General features: G+C 43.7%; 1 protein-coding gene across 4 annotated transcripts in view; it reads left to right on the top strand.

The window, feature by feature from the left end:
* The window catches only part of nav2a (neuron navigator 2a), a 369,482-nt gene that overhangs the window by 180,443 nt on the left and 168,831 nt on the right, over positions 1-20,208 (top strand). The window lies entirely within an intron of this gene.

Below are 20,208 nucleotides of genomic sequence, written 5' to 3'. Positions count from 1 at the left end.
CCAATGTACCATGCTCTGGGGCATCCTTTCCTGCAACGTATGAGGTAGACAACGTTGGCCGAGTCACAGGAGTATGAACCGTGCACCTGGTGGGTGGTGTCCTCTCGTGTGATGGTGGTATCTGTGTCGATGATCTGGCATGTCTTGCAGAGGTTACCGTGGCAGGGTTGTGTGGTGTCGTGGACGCTGTTCTCCTGAAGGCTGGGTAATTTGCTGCGAACGATGGTTTGTTTGAGGTTGGGTGGCTGTTTAAAGGCGAGTAGTGGAGGTGTGGGGATGGCCATAGCGAGGTGTTCGTCATCATTGATGACATGTTGAAGGCTGCGGAGAACATGGCGTAGTTTCTCCGCTCCGGGGAAGTACTGGACGACGAAGGGTACCGCAAGCCCACGGACAATCTCACAATGCTCCACTTTTCCAGCTTCCACCCTAACCACGTCAAAGAGGCCATCCCCAATGGACAGGCCCTGCGAGTACACAGGGTCTGCTCAGACGAGGAGGAACGCGATGGACATCTACAGACGCTGAAAGACGCCCTAGTAAGAACGGGATATGATGCTCGACTCATCGATCGACAGTTCCGACGGGCCACAGCGAAAAATCGCGTAGACCTCCTCAGAAGACTAACACGGGACGCAACCAACAGAGTACCCTTCGTCGTCCAGTACTTCCCCGGAGCGGAGAAACTACGCCATGTTCTCCGCAGCCTTCAACATGTCATCAATGATGACGAACACCTCGCTATGGCCATCCCCACACCTCCACTACTCGCCTTTAAACAGCCACCCAACCTCAAACAAACCATCGTTCGCAGCAAATTACCCAGCCTTCAGGAGAACAGCGTCCACGACACCACACAACCCTGCCACGGTAACCTCTGCAAGACATGCCAGATCATCGACACAGATACCACCATCACACGAGAGGACACCACCCACCAGGAGCACGGTTCATACTCCTGTGACACGGCCAACGTTGTCTACCTCATACGTTGCAGGAAAGGATGCCCCAGAGCATGGTACATTGGCGAGACCATGCAGACGCTGCGACAACGGATGAACGGACACCGCGCAACAATCGCCAAACAGGAGGGTTCTCTCCCTGTCGGGGAACACTTCAGCAGTCATGGACATTCAGCCACCGACCTTCGGGTAAACATACTCCAAGGCGGCCTTCGAGACACACGACAACGCAAAATCGTCGAGCAGAAATTAATAGCCAAGTTCCGCACCCATGAGGACAGCCTCAACCGGGATCTTGGGTTCATGTCACACTACACGTAACCCCACCAGCGAACAAATGTTATCTGTTTTTAATATAACGGGTCATTGACTGTCTTCGTTCTGTCTCTCTCTCTTTTTTTTTGGGGGGTTGTATATTCAGTGGCCTTTTAGATGACACCTTTCTGTCTGCTCACTGTGATTGCCTTGGCAACGGGCAGTAATCACCAGGCTTTGTTATGTGATCTTAAAATGCGAAGGATTCGAAATTGTCACTTCCACACCGCCTGAGGAAGGGGAAAGCCCCCGAAAGCTTGTGGGATTAAAAATAAAATCGTTGGACTATAACTTGGTGTTGTAAAATTGTTTACAATTGTTAACCCCAGTCCATCACCGGCATCTCCACATCATTGCTCACTAGAGCATCGGGGAGCAGAAGTGTTAAATACTTACTTTTTTTGGTTTGTGCACATACAGGAAACACTCAATGAAGCAGGATTATAATATTTACAACTTAATTGTTCCAAGATCGTGGTCAGACTTTTCCTGTAGATCTTGTATTGTTTCCTGTATTGCCTTGATAGCTTTCCTGCACTTCCATTGCTCCATTTCTATCATATAGTTTTCTTCAGATTAACAGTTCTTTAAAAAACTGTGTCAGTTTGGTTCAGTTGCTCGCACACACTCTTGAGTCAAAAGGCTATGGGTTCAAGTCTCACTTCAGGTCTTGAGCAAACAATCCATCTGATACTTAAGTGAGATACTGGGATAATGCTGCATTTTTGGTGCCTTCTTCCAGAAGAGTTGTTAAAGAATGCGCATGTTCCAGGGGTTCAGGCAGATGTAAAAGATTCCATGACCCTATTTGAAGAAGAGTTTTAGTGCTCTGGCCAGTATTCATCCCACAACCAACACCACAAACACAGGTTAACTTATCATTCATCTCATTACACCATAAAGACAGATTAACTGGTTATTTATAGTGTTTGTAGGACCTTGCTCTGTGCATTTCCACTGCCCCATTTGCCTACATAATGTGACTGCACTTCAACAGTAATTCATTGGTTATGAGTCACTTTGGGATCTTTTGAGGCCATGATAAGATGCTACTGAGATGGAAATTCTTTGTTTCTTCATTTTGCTCTCTGTTATCTGACAAGTAAAATATGTGAACAGTCGAGGTAAAGTATATGAATCCTGCAGGTAATGGAAGATCAATGGTTTTGTGTTCGAATGTGAAGTAATTTACAGGAGCATTGCACTTATGTGAGAATGAATCACGTTCCTTCTACGTGTTTTGAAGCAGGTGTCAAGTTTGCTGTTGAGTAGGATGCCACCTTCTGGTAGCTTATACAAAGTACTGTTGCGCTGGTGATGTTTCAGTTGACATCACCTTCATACTATCTCTTGGATTGTGTGCAAGAATTTTAGCAACACAAAAAGTTCTAACTCTGTGAAATTTGTACTGGGCTATGTAACTCAAGAATGAATTGAAAATTTGCCTCACCCTAAAACACGTTAACAGAAATTTTTATCATGTATAGCAACGTTCCAATGATAATGCTCGTGTGACTCAGCAATTATGTGATGAAACTTATGCGAGAGCTGTCCGTAAAATACCATTTCTTGATACAATGTCGTAAGAAGGTAACTTTCAACCTGTGCAGCCAGACATTTTTCTAATCTGTTAGCATCAATTCTTTTAATGAAAGGGCTGGTTAGCAAAGTCATTCTAGTTTACAAACTGAGACCATTAAATTTTATTCCCCTTCCTTTCCTGAAAATTCATGACATCCGTGCCACTTTGAATCATGTCTTTGCATTTTCTTATTCTCTTTATTTCATCTTCATGCCTCTGAAATCAGATACTAGTCTCTCCACATCATCATTTCTTTCCCTTGCCCCCCAAAATTGAAAATGAAGAATTTTCTTTTAAAAGACTATAATCACTCACTAAAAAGCTAAATATTACCCAACAATGGAATACAATAATAGTGTACTACTGTGAATTTATTGCTCTATATAGTTCATGTGCCTCATTTCACCTTCAATGTCAATTAATTAACAGTAAAGGCAACAAGTAAGGCAGCTCACAAAAGTTTTTAAACTTAAGGTGAAAGAGTCCAATAAAAGTCAAGTTTTATTACTCTAAAATGTTGTTTCCATGGCTTTTCAGGCCATGGGAACATAAATTTGTCAGATTTGGGTCTTCTTTTCAGTGCTGTGCTTTCAAGTTAGGAGCTGTGAATCACAGGGTAGATTCAGTCGATCTGTGCCATCAGTGCTATATCTTTACTGCACTATTTTGAGGGCAAAATGTTTAGATGGGTTCATTCACCCCCCAAATAGTTCTTTTAAATTTAAAAATGCTCCTCCAAAAAGCCTGATAATCAAATTGTTTGAGAGCTTGTGCTGTAATATAAATTTGATGGTGGCATTGCTGCCCAGACGAGCCACAATGCACCTCAGAAGCATTCAATATGTCCATATGGATCAGCATTGAGATTTTTTTATTGCTGGATTGTATGGACCTTACCCAGCATCATGATAATTGTAATTTAGTTTACTGTTGTGATCAGGGATATTTGGTTATTGTCGAGTAACTTGCTGAAGTAGATATTCTTCTGTGTGAGCCTAGACCATGTTAATAGGCTGTTGCACACAATCGCAGCAGGGATGAATGGATTGTGATCACAGAAGCAGGAACTCTGGCCAATATTCAGCCTCCCTACCACATAATAAGGTCAGTTAACACTGCCCTACTGTTGCCCTGGCTGAATTTGACTAATTCAGCACAGCTGTGGGATTGAACCGAGGACCTACCTGGACTGTATGCCTCAATATCACATCATGTGATGTACTTAACCATTGAGTCATCAGTGGTGGGGATCCTGGTATTGGAGTCACTTAATGAAGAACTTATGAAGAAATATAAAGAAAGCTGTTGCAGAGTATGTTCGTAAAGGCAATAAACAGAAACCCACTTAAAATTTGACCGTTTGCATCTGAAAAATTTGCTGGAATTTCTTTGGGGATGTAATTGATTCAGCAATGAGGGTAAGATGGCGATGTTATACATTTGAGATCTCTGAAGGGATTTGGTAATGAATATCCTTCATAGGAGACTTATGGCTAAAGTGAAAGCTCTTGGGATTCAATAGGAAGTTGCAAATTGGACAATAAATTGTCTTGTTAAAAGGAAGCAGGATAGATGTAGATACAATAGTAATCGCTTTAATTGGACATCTGCGATGATCAAAGGTACTATACTTGGGGATCAGTTTGAAAGAGAACGACTACATAGAATTACATAGAAATTACAACACGGAATCAGCTCAACCAGTCCACATCCTGAAGAATCTGCATCGTGCCTTAACGTCCTTCCGATAGTGTGGAGCACGAAGCTGCACACAATACTCCAACTGTGGTCTGACTAAGGTTTTACATAGATTCGCCATAGCATCTCAACTTTTATATTCTATACCACTTGTCATAAAACCCAGTATTCCATTGGCGTTTTATCCACTTGAGGTGCAGCTTTTAATGTTTTGTGAACCTGAACTCCAAAATTCCCTTTACCCTTCTACATCACCCAGTGTTCTTCCATTCAAAGTATAATTATTTTGTTTTTCATTAGCAAAATGTACCATCTCACATTTACTGACATTAAATTCCATCTTGCCACTTTTTTTGCCCATTCCACCATTTTATCAATATCCCCTTGCAATTTCCTTAAGTGCTCAGAATTATTACTATGTCTCCTATTTTAGTATTATTTGCACATTTGGAACCACTCCCCCTATCCATATATCCAAATCATTGATGCACACAGTGAATAGAAGCAGTCTCAGAACAGAACCCTGTGGGACACAGCTACCCACTTTCAATCACTCTAAGAAACTGCCCATAACTCCTACTCTCTGTTTCCTACCTTCTAACCAGTTTTTAATCCAATTTGCTCTCCTCCCCCTAACTCCATTCCCCTTAACATTCTCGAATAGGCTCTTTGTGTGGTGCCTTGTCAAAGGCTTTCTGAAGGTTCATGTACACCACATCCACTGCATTTCCCTACCCACCATATCTGTCACCTTCTCAAAGAACTCTATCAGATTTGTCAAGCGTGAGATTCCTTTGCTATTGACCCTTGCTAGGGTACGATTCTGTGGGAACCCTCCAGCCCAATTGGTCAATTGTTCATGTGTGATCCTTGAAAATGAATGTTTTCGACTATAACCATGGTGTATTATCCCTTATCCTCCTTGACTTTTCCACAGCATTTGACATGATTGACAATGCAGTCCTCCACAGCTTCTGCCCAGCACAGTGGAACTTTCCTTGCGTGTTTCTCATTCTACTCATCTGGAAAAAGCCATTGCATCTCCAGTAAAAGCATCCCCTCCATCACCTCTGGAGTCCCCAAGGATCTATCTTTGGCTACCTCCTCTTGTTTAAATGCTGTTCCTTTGTCAACATCATCTGCAGCCATGGGATCAGTTTCCATACGACGGGTGACGACACCCAGCTCTAACCCTCCACCGTTTCTCTTGACCACTTGACCGCATCTGTGCTCGCACTGCCTGTCCAAGATCAAGCCTTGGATCAGTCATTACTTTCTTTAGCTGAACATCAGGAAGATTGAAGCAATTGTTTTTATGCCTACCATCCACTCTCTTGTCATTGATTCCATCACCCTGCCTGATTCACTCAGGCTGAGCAAAACCGTGCATAACCCCCCTGTCGTGTTTGTTCAACCTCGAACTGCTCTTCAAAACCCACTTATCTCCATCACTGTTAACTTTGGCATATGCAACATTGCCCACCTTTGCCCCTACCTCAGGCCCTCTGCCCTGAAACTTTTATCCTTGCTTTTGTCACCTCCAGCCTCATCATCCACGCCCTCCATAAACTCCAACTTGTCTAAAGCACAGCTGGTCATATCCTGTCCACCACTAAGTCCCACTTGCCCTTCACCTCTGTCTTAATGACGTACGCTGGCTCCCTATCCTCCAGCAGTGAATTTAAAATCCTTCTCCTCATCTTCAAATTCCTTCATGGCCTCTTGTCTGCTTACTTGTGGCAACCTCCTTAGTGTTAGAACCCGTCCTACATCCTTCTGTCCTCTGATTTTGGCCTCCTGTGCATCCTGCCTCCCTGCATCCACCATTGGTGGTAGGGCTTTCAGTCACTTGTCCCTAATCTCTGGTGTACTCTCTAAAGTCCTCCAGCTCAGTCTTGGATTAAAAATCTACTCAAAACCTAACTTTTGACCCAGCCTCCAATCTCTCCTTGCTCTCTCTCATGGCTCAGCTTCCATTCCTCACACGGTTTCTCTGTAAAGCACCTTAGCACATTAAAGGTGCCCTATAAAAGCAAGTTGTCTACTGTAGTGTCAGTAGACTATTTGATCAAGGGATATTGCAGCCGAAAATGATCCTATCCTCGCCTGATATCCACATATGCTGCTTTTCAGCAGGATAATGGTCAAGACCAGAAAACCCTCCCAAATCTAGGGGCAATGAAGCCAACTGTCTGTTGCCACCTCAATTAAAATCTGCTAATTCAGCACAGATCGAAAATTGAATCTGGAAGCTTTGGTGTGCGTGACTCAATTTTCCTTTAGCAACTGAATCATTGGTGGAGCTATGTAATAATAATTGCATTTATTTGTTACCTTTCAAGCCAAAATGTCTCAAAGTGTATTCTACAATGGGTTATTTTTGAAGTGCAGTGGCTGATGTTATGTGCAAGTAGAGCATTTGCTATTGTAAATGACTTTTTTTTATTCGTTCATGGGATGTGGGCATCGCTGGCAAGGCCAGCATTTATTGCCCATCCCTAATTGCCCTTGAGAAGGTGGTGGTGAGCCGCCTTCTTGAACCGCTGCAGTCCTTGTGGTGAAGGTTCTCCCACAGCGCTGTTAGGTAGGGAGTTCCAGGATTTTGACCCAGCGATTGCAATTAACAATTAAATGAAAGCAGCTATCAGGTAAAATTAAGAAATGCATGCATTGAGATAGTAAACACAACAATTATTAAGACAATAGTGTGGGGGAGGGAAGGGAGAGGAATCAGCCAAGGCTCCTACTCAAAAGAAGTGGTGTTCTTTTCTAATTTTAAACACATTTTAATTAATTTTCCTGAACATGTATATAAATGTGGAAAATAAACAGTGTTCTTTTAAAGCAGAGAAATTTGCAAATGGGGTTTCCTTTACCGAACCTGGATCTTAAAACAACATTATCTCAGTTTGCGTCAGAACACCAGTAGTGAGACTAATGGGCTCCCTCTGTGGCGATCTTTTATGTATCAGCCAGCATGTGAAAAACAGACCTCATTAGAGTGAAAAGGGGATCAGTTACAGGGAAGGGCTACCAAGGGAAATAGACAGATACACTCATTCAATCCTGAGCTTTGTGCTCAAATGTTGAAAAACAGTTCACACATTATTCTCGCCTGTTTAATCAGAAACTTTTCTACCTGATCATCTGGCAATTATGCCATTACATTTTAATGGCATGAAATACTGCTGTATCCATTAAAACACTAGTCGGAATGTCAGCTTTTGGCTTTAGAAATGCTGCAGACATTGATCTTGTTGATGACTTCGAAAAGGTCATTCTTTACTCCAACACTGTTTAATAACTTGATTGATAACATTCTTGACTACACAGGGGGGTCATTTGTGAAATGTTTAACAGAATAGATTTATTGTTGGTGCTGGGGGAGGGGTGTTAAAATTAAGCATTTTCAAAACAAGCATTGGTAACACTCACAAAGCAAGGTGAGATGAGGTAGCACCTGAGGGGCCTTTTTGTTTTTTAAATTGGTTGGCTGAGTTATATGAGTGGGCAGAGGCCTTGAGGCAGGCTCTAGGTAGCGATTTGTTGTTGTAGCTGCTAGATGTGAAAACCATTTCGAGCCTTTAGCAATTGCCTGTTTGTAGTCTTGCTTCTGCTTATTTTATTTTCACCAAGTGTGTCAAGCGGCCATTGAGGTAATATTGAAATGAGTCACAACTCTTGGTTCAAACCAACCGTTAAAAAAAAATTATTTTTGCAAAAGCAATTCTTTTGTTTTAAAATTGGAGAAGTCCTTTCTAAATGTTTAGTTCTGATTTAGTGTTATGGAGCATGCTAATAGTGTGTAGGATTTGTCTTTTGGTCGATATGGTTAATAGAGGAGTTAGGCTGTAATCTTGAGGTGTCAAACTATAACTGCTGATTTTATCTTGTTTAGAAATTATTTGAGAAATTTTTTAGAAACATGAAAAGGTCAAGTTAGAAAGGCTTATATCTATCTATCTATATTTATATATATATGTATGTATGTATGTATGTATGTATGTGTGTATATATATATATATATATATATACATATATATACACACACACACACACACACACACACACACACACGCTATGCACAGGATTTTGTTTGGACTATATATGCGCTTGCTATTAAGGAAGAAAAAAATTGGACGATTTAAATGGTAACTTTGTTCTTTCTGTTCTAAAAAAAATGATGACTGGGCTCTACACCCCTCCCTGAGGTCGATTGTCACTGCTTGAGGCTACAGATAGAAACCTGCTTCTCGGCTCACTGGGAAGTCAGTTCTTCAGGCACTTTAGTCTGTCTAAATGAACTAGTCGGTGAAGCCAGCTCACAACCCAGGATTGTGACATTATAGGGGGGTGGGGTAGGTGGGGGGGGGGGGGAACCTTCAATCACAGAGGCTGGTTTGCTGCAATGCGTGGATTCCACCAATGAACTTGATTCATTCAGATTATTTCTGAAGCAAAAAATTGCTGAAGTCGAGGTTCACTGTTGTAGTTCTGTGTCGGAAGTAGATGAGCTGTGGGCATCCTTTGAATGAATTCACTCCCCAAGGTATGTCATGGTAAACGTTTATGGTTCTGATTTGGAGCTATGCATGTGAAGTATTCCAGATTGTAACAGCATACAGTTAGTATTGCATTGAGCAGTCGAGTTTGTACAGTGTTGTACTGTGCACTTCGATTGGCAATGTTCCCACAAAAAAAAGTCATGATATCAAAATTTTAATCTAGCCTTGCATCTCTCTATTCTGTGTATTATTAGTGGGTTCTAGGCTTGTGGTGTACTTCTCAAAATATCTTGCTACGATGTTTCCACATGGTTGTCCATGTAATTTATTGCTCATCTGTTTTTAAGTACTGTGAGTTTGGTAAATTAGCCAAATCTTTGAGATTTTTTTTAAAAAATGTTTTTTTTTAAGATGTTTTATTCCAAATTTTCTCCTCAGGCATTGACTTAACACCGTGGTGTGGCTTCACGGACCCCCAAGTGAAAGGAAGCACTTGCGTTTATATAGTGCCTTTCACATCCCTATGAAGTCCCAAGTGCTTCAGTGCTTTTCAAAGTGGAGTTCTGTAGATGAATGTGGCAGCTGATTTGCACACAGCCAGATCCCTTAAATAGGAATGAGATGAATGACTGACTAATCTGTTTTTGGTAGCGGTGGTTGAGGGAGGAATTTTGGCCAGGACATCAGGGTTAACCCCCTGTTCTTTTTTGAATAGTGCCACCAGAGCACTTTCCACAAGAGCAGGTCTGATGGTGCTTTGGCAAAGGCAGCACTCCCTCAGTACTGCACTGAAGTGTCAGCCTAGATGATGCGTTCAAGTCCTGGTGTGGGGCTTAAAGCCACAATCCTCTGAATTGAGGGACAACGGTGCTGAGCCAAGCTCCCACTTTTGAAGTAGCCGTTCCTCACTTGTGAACCTACACAGCTCGTGTCAGCACGCAATTCTATCACGCAGGGCATCACAGTTGAACTCGACCTGGTTCTCACTTGATGTCCAATTATGTGGGTGCTTTCCAACAGAGGTCACACAATAGTCATCAGGTGCTGGAGCCACAGGCTCACTTTTTTGTTTCTTTCCCTCGCTCAAGGATTCTGAGGCCAATTGTCGAACTCAAACCACTGGCCAGTCAATTAACTCAGCACATGCCAGCAATTTTACTCAGGACCTTTCCAGTCTGCGTGGCTTTCACATTGGGCAGTATGTTTACCAGCCAAGATACTGGGAAAGCTTTTTAAACTGACATTGTTCAGTGTGGTACATAATGAAAACCAATTGGGACTAGCTTAGTGGTATAAACTGGGCGACATGGACATGTTGGGCCGAAGGGCCTGTTTCCATGTTGTAAACTTCTATGATTCTATGATTCAATCAAGATTTGGAGGTTGCATGGGAGGGCATTTGAAGAGGGGAAAAAATGATTTTTTTCTAATGTGATGATTTTGGGGGCAAACCTAATTGTTCTGGGTATGGTGAGATTGCAACATTTCAAGGTATTGCTTGCGACTGCTATGTTTTTCAGAATTTTTAGTCAGGCTTGGAACATAATCTTCATGATGGGTAAACGTGCTTGTACATGTTTGTACTTGACTTGCGTTTGGTGAATTGTGCAGCAAGGTATTGGTACAGTTGTGCAATGTTCTATCTTCTATGCAGAAGTTTAAGAAAAAGAATTCCTTAACTAACAAAATATGCTGCTAGAGATGTGCCCGCAAGCGTGTTTGACTGCCCAGACTCTATACTCGAGAATGAAAAAAAATGTTTTAATAAGCAGTAATCTTAGTTCATGGTCTACTCAAGCAAAGTTGAATTGGCTGGTTTTTTTTACATGTGCATTATTACTGTGCTATGGTATTGCTGCCCTTGGTTTTATAAATAGCACTGTTAATTAAGGTTAGTTTAAAGAAAGGCTTAATATAATTGGACCTATTTGGAAGTGTATCCCTTCATACAAATTTGCATTCTGTGAGCTTGTCGCCAAGCAACCCTGCTGAACGTTGAAGTAAAGCTTGTGCAACTATTGCTACCCGAATCATGGCTGCAGGGCAGGCTCACATCCTGATGGGACATTTTAGTGAAGGCACTTCTTACAGTTACGTAAATGATGCACTATTACTGTTGCCAGGCTTAACCCTTTGAGAACTGCACTGTTTCTATCCCAAAAACGCTGTATTGGGTATCTTTGCTTTGTTTTCAGCCAATACTGTAAACTAAGAAATGCACAGTGGAGCGTCTTAGTAGTTCACGTGGTAAGAAAGGAAAGAAAGACTTATATTTATATAGGGACTTCACAAAGCACCTTACAGCCAAGGTAAGAGTGTAGTCTCGATTGATATTTCATGTCTCTGTGCTCCCTGAGTAATCTCATTGCTAATGGTACCCTTTATGAAAGTACAACAACCCACTTGAGGGTTTTCTTTATCCAGATGGTAAATAAAATTCTGGTTTTGGGAGAGGTGCTTTACCAAACTCTGTAAGCTGCTTTCCTCCATTTCTTTGTCTCAACCCAATGCCTCTGTGTAAGCCCATAAGACATCTAGAAAGAACTTGCATTTATATCGTGTCTTTCATGACCTCATGATTTCCCAAGATGCTTTACAGCCAATGAAGTACCTTTTGAAGTGTAGTTACTGCTGTAATGTAGGAATATGTCAATTGGGAATATGGCAATCCAATTTTCTACACCTTTAAAGATATCATTAATCGGAGCATTTTAATTGGGCACCTTTCCATTAAATTAATACTGAAATCATGAGTGCCATTGACATCACGATATCAGATGCACTAAACTGCAGCCAGTAAATTTGGTGGCAACTCGCTGAGCCATGAAAAAGTTGGTCTCTGGTTGCTGGTGGAACAATGAAGTTCGTTTGTTTATATTTGCAATGCTAGTGACGGTGAGAGAACTACATGCTGACCATTGGCTGCATCCTGATAATGCAAAAGTGCCTTATGTGTGGAGGCAAGGGAAACCTGACAGGATAATTTGTACTCCACAAAAGCACACATCATGTTAGAATATTTTGGAGCAGTACTAATGGGGCAGAGAGGTGTTAATAACCCAAACCTTTCCAGCCTCCCAGCTGAAGGTGTAATGATGGCAGGAGGCAATTATGGAGAGCTGCAAAGGAGAAAAGCTATGAAAAAGTTAAAAATCTACCATAAAGCATTTCTATAACAACAACTTGCAGTTATATGGCACCTTTAACGTAGTAAAACGTCCCAAGGTGCTTCTCAGAGGCGTTATCAAACAAAATTTGACACTGAGCCACGTAAGGCGATATGATGACAGGTGACCAAGAGCTTGGTCAAAGAGACGTGTCTTAAAGGAGAAGAGAGGGGTAAAGAGGTTTAGGGAGGGAATTCCAGAGCTTAGGGCGAGCCAGCAGAAGGCACGGCCGCCAATGGTGGAGCGTAGAAAATCAGAGATGCGCAAGAGGCCAGAATTGGAGGAGCATAAATTAATATGTAGTATATAAATGTACTATAAAGCATTTCCTCTTTTATAGTAGCAAAAAGTTCAAATTTGTCTTCCACTCCGAACTCTCTTGTTCTATTTCCCATCTCCAATTATCTCCCTTCCTGTCCTGAAGATTGGTGATTTATACTGGATTGCAGTTCTACGCACATGAACAGCCCTCCAGAGTGCAAGTATTTCATCTTAATTTCTGACCCTGGACATTAAATATTGGCTGGCTATTTTATCATGGGGGTGTTAACAGCTGACCCTGATTCTGGCTGACATCAGATTCATAGCAGTTTGGTCTGTGTGGCTCAGTTTCACACTCGGCAGATCATTTACAGTCTGAAAGAATGAAAGACTTGCATTTATATAGCGCCTTTCATGACCCCAGGACATCCCAAAGTGCTTTACAGTCAATGAAGTACTGTTGTAAGAAACGCAGCTGCCAATTTACGCACAGCAAGGACCCAGCCACGTGGTAATGACCACATGATCTGTTTTTTTAGGTGTTGGTTGAGAAATAAATATTGATCAGGACAGGGGAGAACTCCCCTGCTCTTCTTCGAATAGTGCCATCGGATCTTTTACCCCCACCTTAGAGGGCAAACGAGGCCTCGGTTTAACGTCTCATCTGAAAGATGGCACCTCTGACAGTACAGCATTCCCCCAGTACTGCACTGGAGTGTCAGCCTAGATTTTGTGCTCAAATCTCTGGATTGGGCCTTGAACCCACAACCTTGTGACTCAGAGGTGAGAGTGCTACCACTGAGCCTGAGTCATTATAGACGCAGCCCTTTAGTTCTCAATAGACACTGAGGTTAACAAGATGCGTCTTGTTGGTTGGTCTCAGCCTAGGACACATTTAAATACCAGCCAGTATATATTGGTAACCTGACTTGCAACTCGAATCTCTACTTTCCCCTATGTAATACTTCTGTACATGCATACACTTTGTGTTTTAAAGTCTATATGTAGAATATACATTTGTATTAAAAAGGGATGGTCTGTGAGACTACCCACCAACATCAACAGGGGTAGTTCAACTGAATCTAGTCTATTTGCATTTGAACAGTGAACTTGATTTACGAAACCAGGCTTCAGCGCAAACACGGTCTAAAATAATTCTCATATTATAGTTGATTAGAATTAATCATTACAGATATAAGACAGAAAATACATACAAGGTAGGTGGAGGACTTTTGGGTTCCATGTCTGCAGATTTCAATGAATCCAGTATATTTACCACGGATTGGCAGATTCCAGTGTGAAACACCTTAGCTTTCAAATGCCAAATCTACATACACAACTTTTGAGTTATGTCTGAATATCTGTTGGTTTTTAGTCTCCCTCTTCCTCTGAGGCTTCAGCTTTGGCTTCCTAATCTTGGATCCATGTTGTGTATTCAAATGTATATTTGTAGTTGAAGTTTGAATTGGCCAACTAATATTGAGGCCTTGTTTTACTTTATTATTCTGCCCTCATAAAATGTAAACATTCTGTTTCTTAAACACTGCTGCTAGAGTAAAATTGGCTGCTTTTGCTGCAACCGGCAGTTTACGACATCTGCTTTATGATGAATGATTTCAGCAATTCACAAAATAGAAGTCAGTAGTGAGACCAGTGAACTGATAACGAATGATGGATGAATGCGATGAGATTGTTTTCAAGCTTATCAGACTTTGTTTTGACCACATAATGAGGTGTGAGCAAGCTGCTCTATTTGCATATTTGGTCTCCACCTACCAAACACCAAGAGATACGATAGACGAGAGTATTGATATGTCTTCTATTTAATGTGCCACACATTTCTACAGCGATGCATGATGCTACAGAGAATCTGCCAAAAGATTACGGGGTAGAAATTGGGCCTCGATGCGTAAAACAGGCACAACAAATCTCAATTTCAGGGACCAACATCCTGCACCCCAAGGAGGCCTTAAAAATGTCCGATCCAAAATCGGGCTGTGACATTTTTTAGACATCCCTGGCAGACGCTTAAAACTGTTGCTAGGGCCTTTACATAAAGAAAGAAGGAAGAACTTATATTTATATAGCGCTTTTCATGGCCTCCAGGTGTCCCAAAGCGTTTTACAGCCAATGAAGTACATTTGAAGTGTAGTCACTGTTGTAAATGATGGGGCTAACACCTGTTTCAAATCCCTTCACAGAAATTGGTCTGCGATGAGTGGTGCAGGCATTCCTGCCAGCTGCGATCGCCCCCTCCCTCTGGCTGTCCTTCCCTCCCACTTCCAGCCCCCTTGGCACTTACCTGAGGTTCTCCAGTCGAGTGAGCTGTCTGAGCACCTCGTTGTGATTACTTATATGAGGCCTGAGGACCAATCTCCCGCAATCCTGGGGCCTCTGTCTTTAGATGCACCGATTTGGCGCCCAAAAATTCCTAGGCCTATAACTTGGGTAACAAGAAGAATGGTGAAAATCAAACTGCCTGTGTTGGCATAGTATTTGGTTGCCATTTGCCAAAGATGATCCTGAGTATTTATTCTCTGCCTGCTGAACCCTCATGGCATTGTTCGCGGTAAGTCTGGGACCTGGAACATAATTGTGACCTTTAGTTGCTCACCTCGCTTGCCTCTTGAAGGCCACTACTCAGGTACTCCCTGTGAAAAATGTCTAAATACGTCTGCAGGTCAATTACTGTTTAGTGAGGAAAGTTTATAGATTGCAGGTGCTAGTAAACGTCCGATTCCAGGTCTGAAAAGAAGCAGCAGGCCTTTCTCTATTTAGTTTCACATCTAGAGTGTGATGGACATCCAAGATATCTTACATACTAACCGATCTCCCTTGATGTTGCTCACGGTGAATCAGATGTTATGGTGTTGCAAGGGAGGAAGTGGGTGAGGTACAAATCTCCAGCAAAAAAAAAATTTGGAAAGTAGTTTGGAAGAGTTCGAAATGTCTTTTGGTTTCCTCAGAAAACGCTTGGTATTTTCCTTGCCTTCTGCAGCGAGATAAATAAATAGATACCATAGTGCATAAGTAAATTGTGTGGTCATTTTTCAATTTTTGGTACAAGTACAAAAAAAAAGGCAGGTGATCTAATTATTTTCTCTGAAATCAAAAATAAGCATTTGAAAACAGTAACTGGATTTTCTGCTGAGTTGCACTGATAAATCCATCGAATTTCACCCAGAAGTATTCACCCTAATATGGGCAGTTGTATTCCAAGCATATGCAAACTGTGTGAATATGTCATATGACGGATTTTTTTATCATTTGTCCCTTAGCAATGTTGGATGTGAGGAATGCTGATGCTTTTCTGGATCCAGGGTTGCTACGGAGATGGAAATAGTATTTAAAATGTAAAGGACCACCTCAGCTAGTGCAATCTATTGATTCCATTGGCCAAGGCAGAATTTTTGAATTAAAATTTTAAGAAATATGTTCTTTTTGGCCAGCCCCTGTGCCCTGCTGGCCACACAACACTATGGGAGATGCTCAAGGCCTTGCCAGCTCAATGTTGCTGCTCTGAAGAGAGATGCAGATGAGACTCACACCAGGAGCCCATTGAATATATTGAAGTTGATGTGATCTTGGGGTCAGGAGCACAGCTATGAGGTTGCGCAAATCGCCTCCCCCCCGCCCCCACCAAGTTTAAGGTGGAATTCCACTGGAGCAGAAAACCCCAGCTAGTTTTCCTGTCAAATCTTAACTTGAAACAAGTTTTAAAGTTAACCCTCCAGCTTGTTTTGAACTAATTTGGAAAAACAAAGTCCTAATTACTTTTATAGCTTGGAGTTGTTGCACTGAATCGTAATGATGCAGGCTGGGAGATTCTCGGCATTGCACATGCTCAGACTGCCACATCCTGGGAATTACAGGCACAGTGTGCACTTGGAAACTCCCTTCATGACGGAGTAAAAGCTCTGGGAGGAATATCAACGACAACTCTAAGCTTTGGAGAAAAGCCTCAGAATATGTTAACGCAAAATATATATTTTTTTACATTAGTAACCTCATTTGAATTGCGAAGACCAAATGTTTTTCAAAAAAACATTTTGCATGATGTGTCTGTTAAGGAAACTCTGAGGCTTGATGTGTCAGCTGCTGGCAGGCATTTCCTGGCTGCTGGGTATAAGACCTTGTGTTCATATATATCCAGAGTTCTGTGCCAACAGTGTCTGGGTTGCAGGGAACTGAGCAATTGCTGCTGTAACTCTGCATCAACATCTAGTGGAACTCTGTTGAATGGGGTACATGGTTAGTCCAAGGAGAATGGTAGCACTGCACTCACACATTTTGGGGTAAATGGTGCTGTTTGCCATGAAGATTACCTGGTTCCTGTTGTCGTCAGGCAAGGGCACAAACCTGGTCTCAGCGGATGACTATCTCTTGCTGGAGAGAAGGAAGATGGTAAATTAGGTCTCTTTGAGGCCAAATTGGTTCCAAGAGAACACGCCTGGTGAAGGAAGGTTCGATTTGAGTTGACCATCTGTGGCAGACTTCATCAGATGATACCTGGGCCAGACAGGTCCACAGTACTCCAGGGCACTGTTGATGATTGATTAATCAGCCTGCTCATAATGGGTCATGGGAACTATCAATGGGAGATAGGATTCTTCTCACTTAACTCCAGGCAACTTTTTTTTTATTCGTTCATGGGATGTGGGCGTCGCTGGCAAAGCCAGCATTTATTGCCCATCCCTAATTGCCCTTGAGAAGGTGGTGGTGAGCCACCTTCTTGAACCGCTGCAGTCCGTGTGGTGAAGGTTCTCCCACAGTGCTGTTAGGAAGGGAGTTCCAGGATTTTGACCCAGCGACGATGAAGGAACAGCGATATATTTCCAAGTCGGGATGGTGTGTGACTTGGAGGGGAACGTGCAGGTGGTGTTGTTCCCATGTACCTGCTGCCCTTGTCCTTCTAGGTGGTAGAGGTCGCGGGTTTGGGAGGTGCTGACGAAGAAGCCTTGGCGAGTTGCTGCAGTGCATCCTGTGGATGGTACACACTGCAGCCACAGTGCGCCGGTGGTGAAGGGAGTGAATGTTTGGGGTGGTGGATGGGGTGCCAATCAAGCGGGCTGCTTTGTCCTGGATGGTGTCGAGCTTCTTGAGTGTTGTTGGAGCTGCACTCATCCAGGCAAGTGGAGAGTATTCCATCACACTCCTGACTTGTGCCTTGTAGATGGTGGAAAGGCTTTGGGGAGTCAGGAGGTGAATCACTCGCCGCAGAATACCCAGCCTCTGACCTGCTCTCATAGCCACAGTATTTATATGGCTGATCCAGTTAAGTTTCTGGTCATTGGTGACCCCCAGGATGTTGATGGTGGGGGATTCGGCGATGGTAATGCCGTTGAATGTCATGGGGAGGTGGTTAGACTCTCTCTTGTTGGAGATGGTCATTGCCTGGCACTTGTCTGGCACGAATGTTACTTGCCACTTATCAGCCCAAGCCTGAATGTTGGCCAGGTCTTGCTGCATGCGGGCCTGAATCCCGCCTGAACCCAGCGTCAATGATGCCGGACCAGTGGATGGGAGTCGGGCGAATGTGGTAGGGATCTGTAGCCTGGGACCCATGGGAACAGTCGCCGGCAGTCAGATAAGTGGTTTTGGTCGGGGTGGGGGGCGTGGTGATGTAGGCGGTCAGGGAGGGAAGCCCGTTGCCCTAGGTTTCCTTGTAGAGCCCGTTGGAACATTCCTCCTGGCCCACAAGGAAACCTGTTCGGCCCTCATCTGGGCCTGATGCTTGGTTGCGCCTGGTGCTCCTGGCGAGTCTGACAGTGAATGCAACCGCCAAGAGTTGGGGTCTGAATGATGTCATTGGATTTTTGAATTTCAATGAGGCCCTCGCCTGCCTGGTGCTGGGGTCTTGCTGGCTGGTCAGAATGCACCTGTTAAAATGGTGTGCAGAGCGTGGCCAGCGAGGATCTGGTGAGCAGATTGCAGCAAGCATTTTAATCTCTCGCATGCCCTGTTCTCGTCGGGGGTGGGGGGCTGGTGGTGAGGTGGTGGTTAAAATCGGGGCTTTTATCCATGTGAATTTGTCAGAAGTTTGGTCTGGAAACTGTTAAGAATAGTGGTAGGTTCCATTTATGTTAGAGACCTGGCTGACCTCAAAAACGGCATGGGTATGATTTTGACCCCGAGCCAGGAAGGGGGCGGAGGGGTCAATTGCGGACGGGAAACCCAGAAGTACGGGTTTGCCATCCGACAGGCCGGCCTCTTTGACAGGCTGGCCTCATTTGGATGGGAGAGCAGCCAAGGAGAGGACGTGGAAAGGTAAGTCTTCAGGTAAGTCATTGATTGCAGGGATGGGTGGGGGAGGCACGGAGGTTGTGGGTGGGCAGGGGGGCACCGATGGGGATGGGGGTGGGGAGTCAGTCATGGGGAGAGGGATCGGCAATCAGTCACGCCGTGCGGGGGAGGAGGTGGTGTCGGGAACAGTGGTCATCGCAGGGATCCGCGATCTTTGTGGGGGGGTCAGGGGTCATCGCGGGTGTCCACGATCGTTGGGGGTGGGGGGGGGTCAGGGGTCATCGCGGGTGTCCACGATCGTTGGGAGTGGGGGTTCGGGGGTCATCGCGGGGATCCGCGATCGTTGGGGGGGTGTTATGGGTCACTGCAGGTAGGCTTGTTGGGTCTGGGGGAAGTACTCCTGCTCCTCCGGACCCATAATCTGTGCCAGGAAGGTATTTACCTGCAGTTTCGGGCCTTCTTGCCCCCTCTCATGTGGCGTGACAGAGAAGGCCCGGGAATTCCAACCCCCCAGGGGTTGAAATTGTAAAATCTGTAAAAATAGAGGTCCGCAGCCACCTTAAAAGGTTTTAGTCACCAGCCCGCCTCCTGGGAGTGGGTTGGTTGCCTGCCCATCGTCCCCCCTCCCCCCAACCCCGGTGAAAACCGGAAATGGGCAGGTCTACAATGGGTGCAATTTTTTTTAATGCCCCCCTGCCCCCAACCCACCCATTTTTCAGTGTTAAAATCATGCCCCATATGTGGGAGATCAAGAATCCCAAGTTGATTTGGACTGTCTCAGATAAGGAAACCCGTTCTGCGTTCTCACTAGCTGTTGGAAACATTTGTCTCTTGGTTGCAGGTTTGTCTTAATTATAGAAATCTTATCAGTTTAGCGTTTGCCTTGCCTGCGATGCCAATTTTAAGTTTAGCAGCTTCTGTTTCTTCTACTAATTTTACATATGGCACTCCATCTCCATCACCTAAGGAAAACCAAACTGCTCACTGGCCTTATTAGGGTGCTCGCATTGCCAGTTACCGACGCATCGTTATTGTACACCCAACAGCAGTGAAAACTCGATGAGCCGCTGGAAAGACTAGTTTTACATCTCTTGGTGTGTAAATGCCATACACAGGGAGCAGGTGGCACTAGCACCCCTCCATTTATGTTCCATTGCTATTCATACCTGTACCCATTTACACTGTTGTACCAGTGGATCTGGGAGGATTTTGGTTTTGTTGCAAACTACCAGTGATTGAAGATCTGAGAGTACATTCTGTGGTTTACTCCATGTTTAGTCCGCCAGTTGTGAGGAGGAGCTCGTAAAGGTGGCATCTGTTCCTGCAGTTTATTGCTCCATAACATTTTCTAAATACAATAAAGAGTTGTTGACTAGATTGTTTGTAATTAGAGAAATCCTTTAAAGCTAAGAGGCATGGAGTGAGATTACAGACAAGGACAGAACAGAGAGATGGCAAATGAGGTTATGGAGGAA

The sequence above is a fragment of the Heptranchias perlo genome, chromosome 12 (genome assembly GCF_035084215.1).
Source record: "Heptranchias perlo isolate sHepPer1 chromosome 12, sHepPer1.hap1, whole genome shotgun sequence".
In the NCBI taxonomy this organism is placed as follows: domain Eukaryota; kingdom Metazoa; phylum Chordata; class Chondrichthyes; order Hexanchiformes; family Hexanchidae; genus Heptranchias; species Heptranchias perlo.
This window is presented reverse-complemented; position numbering and strand designations above follow the sequence as displayed.